Genomic DNA, 11,154 nt, shown 5'->3' on the forward strand with positions numbered 1-11,154 from the left:
AACTATTTGTGTAAAAAGAATATTTAGCAAAAATAATTTTTTATTTTATTCATAATTAAAAATGTATCACCCTTTTTGTGCGTATTCAAGCACATACATAGATCTGTAAAGTTTTACATATCCACTTTTTTGGGTTCGATTGCTGTAAACCATATTTAACAAATACATGTATAAATATACGGCATTAGAGGTATGTATGTAAATTAGAGTGGCCCTGTTTATATGGAGAAGATCAAGGTCCTGCTGTTTCCACTGGAAATAAAATTTTAGTTCATTCTAAGATAAAATTTCGTAAGATTTTTACTTTTGGTCAATATTTTTTGGAGATGAGGATAAAAAGGTGTTAAGGGCTCTCCAATTTTTATTTTTGAATTTTTCCATGCTTAACATGTGAAAAGAACTAATTTGTTGTTACGCCCTTTTGAATAAAATGACAATAAAGATGGCATTTTTGGCAAAATATCCCGTAACATATATTTTGATTCAGTGGACGATTTTAATTTGTTAGCTTGTAAAGGTTTTTTTTCATTTCAGGTAACGACGACAAATTATAAACATCAAATAAATTTAAACGAAATATTCTTTTTAGTTTTTCAAAATTCTTGGAAACATCAGCAATATCGATTTGGGGACAACCTTAATATGTATACATAAATATGTATGTATATGTACTTATCAACCCCACAAATGTGTTTTCTTTGCAAAAAAAAGTCTATACGATTTGTATTATGCTGATATTTGAAAAATGCAATAAAATATATTAATGGACATGTTACATTTCAATTCGTTATAAATATAAAAACTAGTAAATTGTTCTTCTTTTCTTTTTTTTTTCATCTTGTAAATAAAAGATGTAACAGCATGTTGAGTGTGTAACATAGTAACAGTAACTTCCATTACTGACAGAAATAAAACAGCAAACGCATGTATGCCTAAAAGTATAAAAAGCTGACCAGGCATATATTTTTATACTATATACGTAAGTGGAGAGGACAGAAATATAAAAACTCTTTGTTAACCCAGCAAGTATTTTTTTCTTAAAAATTCAAACATCATATAACTTATAAAATATAATTATATTTGGCTGGAATCATTAAACAGATTCATCTGAAATCATATACCTTTACATAAACAATTCGTATTATATTCATCATTATAAATTCATTATATTCCATTTAACAAGTCTTGTCGTTTTCCGCATGTCACAAATTATGAGAGATAGTAGTTTTTCTGTTACAGATTTGCTAAAATCGGTAAAAATATCAGCTGAGTTAAGACTATTTGTATTTTTTATTATTTTTTAGCGTGCGACAACAACATGACATAAAAATTCAGGGATTTATTCTCGTACGTAAGGATAAAAAACTAGAGCGCATTCTGTAAAATATGGACGCGTCTGGTATTCAATTAGGAAGTGAATTCTGCAGAACTAACTTAAAAAAAAACTATGGTCAGGATATTAATATGGATGAAAGAAGATGAAAATTTGAAAATCAAAATCATCGAAAAAGTCAAGCTCTTCCATTTACCATATTTTAAACAGTGTAATATAAATAGAAAATAATAACATTATATATTTTACCTTCAGAGCTTATAGATTTATGTTTCATCTCTTAGAAAATATTTTACAGAAGGAAAAGTCACTACAGATAATTTAGCTTTAATTTCAGATCTACTTTCGTCTATGATCGCTGTACGCTATACACATTGTACGTATGTGTACGCTTAACATGTTGTTGGTTTTTATTTATTTTGTATTTTTTTATTGGAACTTAATATATTTAAGAATTAGTGTATGCTTCCGTTATCAATTTAAAAGAACAATTACGCAAATTTTCTGCAATATACATGTCTTTTCTAGCAACATTATTTACATTTTTATATGTATTTGGATTTGATACACTCTTCATTTTTATATGACAGAATATGAACTTTAAAGAAATTATTTAAATTATAAACAATAAGAAATTTATTTATTTAAGTTTAGATTTTTGCAAATTAGTTATAAAAAAATTAAATAAAATTAATTATACAAAGTCAGTTAGGAAAATACCATACACTTTTAAATTAAATTTATATGTATAAACATTTATCAATTATAGGACAAACCCTGCATAAATTATAATCAATTTATTTTAGATGCTTTATTAATCAATATTTACATAATAAATTCTCAAACATCGTCATAATCCGCTTAGAAAACTTCTTTTAAGTGTTAGTTCTAAAACTGATCATACCATTTAATCAAATATTTACTAAATGTAGGCATAACTTTATGAGTTTTATTTAAACCATTTCACAGATAAAATAGCATTAATATTACAAACCCTTTTAATAAATTTTAACAACCCTCTTTATTTTGTAAGTAATAATTTATAATTACGGTAATAAATTTTCTCTGGTATAAGTATTTCTCAACTAAAACTACAACGCAAGATTACAACCCTTACAAAAGTATTTCTGTGGTTGCAAGAAAACATAGATAAATATTAAATCGTATGTTGATAGTTTCAGTTTACAATAACTTGACGAATTTTTACCCCTTTCTATATTTACCGCAACATAAAAATCAACAATTTATAGGCATATAAAAAAGATCTATAAATTTTGATTTCATTTAAATTTATTGACTTACAGATGAATTTACATCAGGTACGTATATACATTAAGATGGACCCAAAATAAAGGTTTGCTGATGTTCCCACCGAAAATTAAAATTTAGTTTAATATAATTTTTTCCGAAGGAAAGTTATTGTATTATAAGAAAGGTTCTTGGGAGACATTTTCATTAGCATATTAGAAATTTAAGTGTTATAAATTTTCAAATTTTTCGGGAAATTATTTTTGTGAAAATCGGTTTCTAAGAACCAATTAAACTTTATATATATTTAGGAATTTTGGCATCTTATTCCTCCATACAAACGGGGTCTCCCTAATGTACATGTATTAATGTAAGTATTTAACTTTACAGGAATAATTTTGTTATATATTTTAAAGAAAATACAAAATGCCTCCCTTATAATTTACTTATATACTGTATGTATGCAAGAAAAAAAAAGAAAATAAAAATTATGATAAGATCATACATAAAGAAAATATTTTTGACTTTAAATGTAAATAAAATATTTGTCCTTTTTGGTTTTTATAGCATACACTTGTCTCCCACATTGTTTACTGATAGCATTTTTGTTAATAAGAAGGACACGTGCTTGCAGTAGAATTGTGGGTTTATTATAAAATTGCCTATAACTGACATTTATATTCATACATTTGTACGAAAGTTAATTTTGCGTTTAAGGCGTAAATACAGTGGAAGTCAATATACGGCGAAACAATTATTATTTAATGTTGGAAAATGCAGTTGCCTGGCACTGTTGCAAGTAAATGTTATTTAAACAGTTTTAAATCGACAAAAATATATTTTTATGGGAACTAAAACTCTCTCAAAATTTTTTGACGATTAGTCTATAAATATACACCTATATATACATATACAAGTTAACTTTATGCATTTAATTTAAAGTTATAAATAAATTGAATATAAACTAATATTATAGAAACCGAAACTTTCCAAATTTTTATTTTTAAGATCTTACCTTAAAAATTATTGAAGATTTCGCCTTCACTTTATTTACACATTTACATTTACAAAACTTACACACATGTTCAAGCAACTGAGGTAAAGAGCATTTTTGTAGTTGACTTTATTTAACACAAATAGCTACCCAGTAGTAGTTACCACAACTCCGCAGATTCACACACATTCAATACCACTACTACCCAGCGGTAATCTAAAGAGAAGAAACCTTAAACATCGCTTTCTTTATGTTGTTTAAAATAAATATTTATATTTCCCATTGAAAGTAATCTATGGTAGAGTCGCTTAACAATTTGCAATTGTAATGATGATTTGTAATTGCAGGGACAAAATGTTTAATTAATTTATCATATAACTGAAACTATAAGAAAGACACAGTCACCAGGAACTGCAGGGAACCAACAACACTACTACAGATGTTATGTATTTAAAGATACATAACTACAACGTGTACACATATACAATCAACATTCTTAATAAGAAAATATGAAGAGAATAATAACCCAACAAAAATATGAATAGTAATAACAAAATACATACAAACGTATATAATAATATATAACATCTGATCGGTTGTAACAACAATAACAACATCAATATTATATATAAGCAGAAAAGCAACAATAAAACAACATAAACCACATATAAATACACCGTATTAGCTATATAAACATAATATAATAACACAAAACTTCTTAAAATATGATACAGACAAAGCAGACACAAACCAACAAAAGCAAACAACAGGGATGACAAAAGAAGAGAAATAAGGTAAAATGCCAAAGGAAAGGTAAAAGTAGAACAAATAAAATAAATATAGTATATAGACAGCATCAACAGCATAACAGTTTTTAACACAAAACAGGACAAATGTCCTTTGCTGATAAACCTCATAATAAATGTCGACCTTTCGTTTTTCCATTTATATTATTATAATAATATAGAGGCACCAACAAACACACACATACAAAAAGTGAACTATACACTCATACTTATGTAAAAATTTATACTCATAAACATTTGAAATACATTATATTTAATACTTAAACACAAGCACACTCCTGTAACTGCAAACACTACACGTTGGACGTTGTAGTTTAACAAGAACAACTACAAGTACAATAAAACCAAATATACATAAACAAAAACCAATGTCCCGCCGCCTATAAATAGCGTTTTTTTTTCTTTTGTGAGAGTAGTTAGTACAATTAGGTGGTCGAATCCAGCCTCCATACTTCTTACACTATCATATTTTTTATATCCTAGACCACTATAGTGGGAAAGGTATTATGCGTTTGTGCTTATGTTTGTAACGCAAATACTAACTTTTAAGTATATTAATCTACTCAGAATCTTTTTCTTAGTTGATTACGATGTGTCCTTCTGGCTGGTTGCACATGTAAACTTTGGAACATTCCAATTTGGGCTTTTTAGCTCATAACTACGTCTAATTAACCTGCCCTACGGTAGGTAAGCGTTTAATTTGATAGACCGGAGCTGGTGAGTTCGATTCCCACCTGAGGCACTGGTTAAGGAGCGCCCTGCTTCAAACGAACTAACTAAATATTTATCTTACAAACTAACTAACTAACCAACTATCCAACTAACTAACCAACTAACTAACTAACAAACTAACTAAAAACTAAATAACTAAATAACTAAATAACTAAATAACTAAATAACTAAATAACTAAATAACTAAATAACTAAATAACTAAATAACTAAATAACTAAATAACTAAATAACTAAATAACTAAATAACTAAATAACTAAATAACTAAATAACTAAATAACTAAATAACTAAATAACTAAATAACTAAATAACTAAATAACTAAATAACTAAATAACTAAATAACTAAATAACTAAATAACTAAATAACTAAATAACTAAATAACTAAATAACTAAATAACTAAATAACTAAATAACTAAAAAAACTAAATAACTAAATAACTAAATAACTAAATAACTAAATAACTAAATAACTAAATAACTAAATAACTAAATAACTAAATAACTAAATAACTAAATAACTAAATAACTAAATAACTAAATAACTAAATAACTAAATAACTAAATAACTAAATAACTAAATAACTAAATAACTAAATAACTAAATAACTAAATAACTAAATAACTAAATAACTAAATAACTAAATAACTAAATAACTAAATAACTAAAATAACTAAATAACTAAATAACTAAATAACTAAATAACTAAATAACTAAATAACTAAATAACTAAATAACTAAATAACTAAATAACTAAATAACTAAATAACTAAATAACTAAATAACTAAATAACTAAATAACTAAATAACTAAATAACTAAATAACTAAATAACTAAATAACTAAATAACTAAATAACTAAATAACTAAATAACTAAATAACTAAATAACTAAATAACTAAATAACTAAATAACTAAATAACTAAATAACTAAAATAACTAAATAACTAAATAACTAAATAACTAAATAACTAAATAACTAAATAACTAAATAACTAAATAACTAAATAACTAAATAACTAAATAACTAAATAACTAAATAACTAAATAACTAAATAACTAAATAACTAAATAACTAAATAACTAAATAACTAAATAACTAAATAACTAAATAACTAACTAACTAACTAACTAACTAACTTCAAATTAACATCCGATATACTGCTAATTTTCCGGTATTTGGCATAACTAAGTTCTAAAAGCAAAACTGACGATTTTTGTAATGATCTGTCCTTACACAAACATTTCCCCTTTAAATAATATATTGAAATTAAGGTAAAATTAAACATAAATAACTTCAAACATATACTTATGGTGTAGGGTATCATATGGTACTAATATACTTTTCTACTTGTTAACTATTGACACTGAGTACAATAGAGGATAGATCAGTAGCATAGCAATAAAATATAAATACATATAATAAATTATTATTAAATGACACAAATTTTTTTCCGATCCTCACAGAGTTGATTAAAACGATTAACGTAGTTGTGAAACTTTAGAAGAATCGAAAATATACGAAAATAATTACTCAACAAATTTGATAAAATTAAAAAAAGTTATATACTGTACTTTAGTAATCGGATCATAACAAAGTATATACAGTATTTGAGGAATCATTTCATAAAAAAATAACTTCTAAGAACAAGGATTGTAGCTTCTAAACATCTCAAGTTCTGCTTACATTTCACTTACAACTGTGAAACAGACACCGACCAAACAAGAACTACACAAATTAAAGTACCTGCTGCTGTGTAACCAATGTTTGTATTGTTGTTGTTATTTTTTGTTTGTTGCTCGTGTTGTTCCAGCAAAGTCAAATATACTTCTCATATCATCTAAATAACAAAAAAAAGAAAGATGTTTATAATAAACACAACCGCAACAACAAAGCACAACAAGCACCGATACAACAACATTACCAACAGCAGCTATACAATAAAACATAAACAGCTACAACAGCAACCAAAACGAACATCAACATTATCCTGTAGAGAATATAATGTCTATATGCATGCATTGTATTAAATATACTCCTCTTACCCATGTAGACGACCATTCCGGACAGACACAACATCCAACAACAATCATTAAAAAAAACGAATAAACATACATACATATATAAATACCTATGGATGTGTTTGTTGCTACTAGGTTGATGTTACTCTGGTAAAAAATAAATAAAAAATATTAAAGCGAAGTAAAAATAAAGAAAATTTTGAAATTTATGTTATTTCCTTTTTTAAGGATCAGATAAGCTAATAAAAAATATTATAATTACACATCTGACTTTAAGGCGCAACATACAATAATAAAAAGAAGAACAACAACAACAACAAAAACAACGAAGACGTTAAGGTACATGTTTTTGCTAATGTTTACCACACCTTTTCCACCACCTCTACTGTCTAACTGCCACCACCTTGTCGCTTCTAGTTGCTGTTGTTGCTGATAAAGATGAAGACGATATGGATAATGATGTCGGTGATAACTGAATGTTGTATTTTTGACATTGACGACCTGTATTCTAATGCGCTTTAATACACAAATAAAATTTAATGATGATAATAATAAAGTATGTATTAGACTTATTTACGTATACGGCTTATAATATGTAGACTGTAGAAATTGTATTTGTTAAATTAAAATGTATGTGTAATTTTCTTTAACGGATTGTATTAAAAATTAAAAATAAACTTTTTTTGACACAGAAGGAAATTGTAATTTTATGAAAGTGAATTATTAGTATTTATGAGACAAGAAAAATGTATATTGTATAAAGAGAAAGAAATTATAATCGTTTAAGGCTATACTATGTATACTTTATGAAATCCAACACTGTTAAAAATTAATGATCTTATATATGTATTGTTAATCGAAAGTGACACTTATTGTAATTGTTTATCTCGATTGTTAGTACTTTTGTTACAATTATTTACTTTTTTAATCTAGAAAATACATTTGTGTTAAATTTGATATTTATATTAATGTTACCTATACCCAGAGAGCTTTGCTACCCAAAAAACAATATAAATAAAACATGATTTATTTAATATGGGAGATGTCATGCCAATTATTGCAAGCTAGCCATTTTTAATGGTAATTTAATTTTAATGTAACATATTTAAAATTAAAATAATCTAATTGTTCCCAGAATTTTTGTATTTAATTCATGTTAATAAGAAGTGTAAATCTCTTTCTTGAAAATTCTCCAACTTTCCTTTAATGTTTACTTGAATGACAAAATTTTTCCATTCAAAATTTGAAAACTCTATATGGCCGTGGTGTAGTCTGTAATTCCTTATAGACATTTAATAATTTTGAATTGATTTTATGATTGAATAATTATGACCAACCACATATCTACATACATATTTTAGTTACCAAAATGTGTAAGGATTCTTATCATTTAATGGGAGGATATCCTGTTTACATACTCAAATGTTTAGATTAAACAAATGATCAATTTCAAAGTTAATTTCGAGACTACTCATACATATTTAGAATCGCATATATTTTAATTATATTTACACACATATAAGAAAGTATGAACATATTTTCAATACTTAAGTTAAAGCTTAAGGAGCACTTTTATTGCTCAATAATAAAATAAACTCTAATAAACTCGCTAGAACCTACAAGCATCTTTAACAAAATAAACAATGTTAAAAATAAGTTAAGAGTAATCCTTATTTTTTCATTTATCATCATCATTCAACGCAGATGAAAAATAAAAATAAGCAAAGCAAAATTTTGCAATATACTGCCTCATTCATTTGTCCAAGTAATAAATGTCCTATAGGGGAAAAATCTCCAAAATGTCAAGCCAAGATAGTAACTCTGACAAAACTTCTTGACAGCTAATTCATGTCTATTGATGTTAGTTTTAATTTTAACATCAAAACTATCACTATGACAGCCAACAAACCTCTATAAGATTCTTACAATTTTACCCATATTCCCTTTTGCCACACACCATTAGTGGTGATTGTAGAAATCATCAAAATGTAGAGATAAAAAAACGGAAATTTCCCTGCCAAACTAATAATGGTACCTGTCAAAATTTCCTTAACTTATTGTGGCCAAAAAAAAAAAAATAAAGAACAAAAAAGAAAAAAACAGAACTATCACCATGATATGAGTAGTAGTAATAGTCACTGTGAATAAATTCTGATGTTATTTTGCTATTTGAAGTGGCAAATTTTTGATAGAGATGAATTGTTGTTGTTAGTTGCATATAAAAAGGAAACGGAAGGATAAACCAAATGAAATTCAGACTGATTTTAAAGCAGTTTTGTCATTTCGGTATTTTTAACAACATTCAAAGTAGCCATATCAAGAATTTGTATGTATGTACATGGAGAAAGAATATATAAAACTTTTTATGACCAACAATCATGTATATGTATTTGTATGTATGTATTATGTATAACTTTGTATATGCTAACATTTAAATGATCAAATGTTTTATATTCACAGTGGGTCGATAAAATTTATATTATAAAAATATTTAACAAAATTTTTTACATTCTTATTTTTACATTATAAAGCGAGGATTTGAAATTAACTTTACTTTCGAAAAATTTAAATAATATGTAAATAAATACTGTTGGTTATTTTTCTTTAAATAAACATAATAAAAATATTTCTATCCGTGATCCCATAATATTAAAATCAACATAATGAATTTTGTTTTATTTTTAATTCTAGATTCTTGCTTTTATTCCACTGTATATAATACTGTCTGAGTGTTTGCATATTATTTGGATGAATGACTGCAAAAGCTAAAATTCTAAACAATAATTTGTTAGAACAATCATACTTTTTGTGCCTAAACATTTATTTATTGGAGTTTTAATCAATTTGAAAAAAAAACTTAGCTATTGAAAAATTTTTCTAACTAACTAAATACCTAACTAACTTACTAACTTTTTTAAATTAAGAGAAAACATATTTTTATAAATGACTCTTTAAACAACCCAGGAGAGATATATTAATGTAGAATTTTTCTTTCTTTGGTAAGAAAGTATCACCTAACCTAAAATATAACAGTACCTAACTCTAAACATGTGAAAAAGTACCAAATATATGTATAAAATAAAAATGTATAAGTATTATTGCATTCTAAACATACAGAGTTTTACATTTTAAATTTGTTTCAATTTCAATTAAAATTCGACAACAACAAAAGCGTAATGTCCTTTATTTAAAAAAATATTTTTTCCAGTTTAAGAAAATTAAACAACATTTAATTTGAAAAGAGCGACAAAACTTTTTTTCAAATTTGTTGTCAAGTGACCGAAGAGCCAATTACACAGAACATTTGTACGTGTGAGGAAGTAATTTTCTATATGTTAGAGTCGGACAACTTATTGGTAATATAAAATAATTAGTATGTATACTCTGAAAATTCATATATATGATGATTTTTTCACTGTACTGAATATTGAACAACACTTTCAACGAAAGTAAGTAATTCTAAATAATAAATAAAATGTTCATAATATCTATTTATAAACAAATAAAAATTAAACATAAAGTGTTTGTGAATCATTACATAAAAAGTCATAATTTAAAAATTGTCTTCACATAACTAAAACTAACCGGAAATATTGCTCAAAAAATGAAAAGGCGTCGAAGCATAAATCTAAATCTTAATTTTTTCTTATAGATTTTTTATTTGCTTCTTTATTTTCAAATGAAATCACACAAGCAGAAAATATTTTGTAGTCTTCATACACATTTATTCGTAGACTAGAAAAATATCTTGTATAAATTGCAAAGTTATTATCTCTATAGTTAACAAAAGCTAGAAAAATAAACATACTGATTGTATATATGCGAACGCATATATGTATACATATTAAGCATTGCTTTAAAAATAAAATTGATTTCATAATAAGATTTTATAAAGATTTATTAAAACAATATTTAACTAAAGAGTAAGATTAATTTTAATACCATTTTTTAAAACAAATATTAAATTTTTGAATATATGTAGCTTAAAATTATCAGTTCAACGTCTTTAAGAAATTTGTT

This window comes from Lucilia cuprina, chromosome 4, assembly GCF_022045245.1.
Source record: "Lucilia cuprina isolate Lc7/37 chromosome 4, ASM2204524v1, whole genome shotgun sequence".
Classification (NCBI taxonomy): Eukaryota; Metazoa; Arthropoda; class Insecta; order Diptera; family Calliphoridae; genus Lucilia; species Lucilia cuprina.